Here is a 2,813-nt window from a genome sequence, read left to right on the forward strand (position 1 = left end):
AGGCATATTTGAGCAGCAAATTCTATAGAACATCAACCTGAAATCAGAATCTTTCAACTGTGCACTGCTCAAAGGATGATCCGACAAGCTGTATCAAGACTCCAACAACCCGAAGCTTTGAATTTACTATTTTAGTCGTTGGTATATTTTACTGCACTTAATTTCTGTATTCTAAATTGTAAAATTGATAGTGATTGCCTAAAGTAAACACTCAACGAGTGTGGGCCTTGGAGTAGGAGTCGCCACAGGCTCCGAACCAAGTAAATCTTGGTGTTTGTGTTTGCTATTGTTTCTTTTATTTCCGCTGCGCATTTACTCGATAGTTTTAAAACGACGTGAAAGTCATGAGTGCTATTCACCCTCCTCCCCTAGCGCTTTCACTACAACAAAAACCTTCATAGACATCGGTTTTCCACCGGTGTCTATTTCATTTTCGATCGATGTCTATGAAGCCGATGTTAAAAGTCTGCCATTTTAGACATCGGGTTAAAACCGGTGTAGTATCACTTAACGACACCGGTCTTCGAATCGGTTATTAACCGGTGTAGTATCACTTAATGACACTGTTTCATCAACGGTGTAAAACCGATGTAATATTATATGTTAATAACACCAGTTTTGGCAGCGGTAAATGACCGATGTAATATTAGTTAATAACACCGGTTTTGCAGCGATGGAAAACCGATGTAATATGTATATTTTTTTAACAGCACAAATTTGATTTCCGAAACAATGAAAAATCGACAATAATAAAAAAAAACACAAATATTCACAAATTATACAAATATTCTTCATTCAACAATATCCATAAAATACACAAATATTCACAAATTATATAAATAATCTTCTTACAACAATATCCATAAAATACCCAAACATTCTTTTTACATCAAAAGCTAGCTAATAGATATCAAAATCAAGGTAGAACATTCTTTTAATAACACATCAAGGTAGAACTACACTTCAAATGTAATCTAGCATGCATACAGCCCACTCGAACCGCACTTCATCAATTTCAACTCTGGAGTACTTGAGATTTGTAAACTGTAAAAACACATAAATAATATATTAGTAAATCAAGACTAAAAATCATAGTTGAAAAAGTAGTAAGAGCACCAGGTAACAAGATGACTATTTGGAATGCTTAAAAAGAAAAACATTCATCATTTATCTCAACCACATCATATAGTGATAGATCTATCATTCCTGGGAACTTAATATAATCCAAACCAAAAATTTTAATCTAACTACATAAACAACAATTTAATCTTTCAAATTCAATTCATTAGTAGTCGGCCCAAATGGCATAACTGTTTACCACTAAGAGTACATGAAAAGTAAATAAATTCACTTTTAGTTTGCAAATAATAAATTCACTTTTATCACTAAGAGTACATGGAAAGTAAATAAATTCCTCAGCAGCAATAAAGATGAGTAATATCAATTCATTTATATGATTTCCAATGAGATATATATATGCACCTTAGATGATAATTTATGTTTCAGAAGTGAAGCAACAAAGCATAAAGCAACAATAGTCAATAACCACACCGCATCGCCAATGTCATTCATGTAAAGATTCAGCCGTAGCAAGGACTTAGTTTTCTTAACAAACTCAGCGATGCTAAAGGCGCCTTTGGGACCAATCTCATTGTTGCCAATATCTAGAAGTGTTATTTTTCCTAAACAAGAAGAAATATAGTTTTACATAATTGCTGAGAAGTAGTACAATCAATAAATACTGGAAAGCCAACAGATCTGATGAAGAAATTAAATCTGCAAGAAAGAACTGCATGGATAGAAAATCTAAGTGTGTGTAAGTCTTATTAACTTGAGATGTATAGATCGAATTGCCTTATTCTCAACTAGTGCTCCAGCAAGACTTGCAAAACCCTATAAAATTTCACATGGAAATAAGGTGTAAGGAGTAAGGACACCAGAAACAAAGTGTAAAAGATCTAGGAATTTCATAAAAAAACATGAAAGATTGCCCAAGAATAAGGTCATACAGAATATTCAATCATATTATTGTTAAGTTCCAGTACACGTAAAGTTTGATTTTCTTTCAGCATATCTGCAATAACCCTTGCACCCTACATAACATATTTAGCATTCAGACTTTACCAGAATCAAGAATCATTTTCTTCCTCAAGAAACAAACAACCGAAACTTGCAACAAGTAAAATTAAACAACCTCATCTCCAATACCTGAACTGTTTAGTCGGAGTTCCTGAATACATCCATTTACCTTCAAAATATTTGAAAGAAAGTGACATTATAGACAATGATTTCAAAGTAATGCAAAAGAGGAAGTTACCTATTGAATTTCAAAAGCAATACAAACTATAGAAGGCATCAAGAATCGACATAGTTTGACAAATAGAAAGCACGAGATTATGAACCTCATCAATCCGAATATTATAGATTAAAATACTAGAATCTTCCATTCCAGCAGCAATCATGTTATTATCTTCAGGATGAAATGCTAAAGACGTGGCTGCCGGTGGGGTTGGCATAAAAGTGGTTATAACCTGAAAGATATGTTTCGATTTAGTCGGTTTAGTCGGTTTGGTTTCTCCATTTTTGGTAGCAAGAGTAAAATCAATTCATGGCTACGCACCTTAAAAGTCCTCATATTTAACAGAGAAACTTTTCCACCTGATGCAGACGTTGCATAAGAGTCATTCTTAGATAAAGCAATACAAGCAGTTGCTTCTTCTGGATTGTTATCACTCCTTTCATTGGTCATAAGAATACCATTTGGTGGCTGACGGAGCTGAGGAGCAACAGATGCAGTTGACTGAACAAGCAAA

General features: G+C 33.9%; 1 long non-coding RNA gene across 1 annotated transcript; it reads right to left on the bottom strand.

Moving 5' to 3' along the window:
- Positions 1 to 1,528: 1,528 nt before the first annotated feature.
- LOC121989558 lies at positions 1,529 to 2,227 on the bottom strand. Its single transcript, XR_006114284.1, has 3 exons — positions 2,195 to 2,227; positions 2,010 to 2,093; positions 1,529 to 1,893 (listed from the first exon to the last, which is right to left on the bottom strand). It is a non-coding gene; the product is annotated as an uncharacterized LOC121989558 (long non-coding RNA).
- Between the last annotated feature and the right edge of the window lie 586 nt (positions 2,228 to 2,813).

Source organism: Zingiber officinale, chromosome 1B, assembly GCF_018446385.1.
Source record: "Zingiber officinale cultivar Zhangliang chromosome 1B, Zo_v1.1, whole genome shotgun sequence".
Lineage (NCBI taxonomy): Eukaryota > Viridiplantae > Streptophyta > Magnoliopsida > Zingiberales > Zingiberaceae > Zingiber > Zingiber officinale.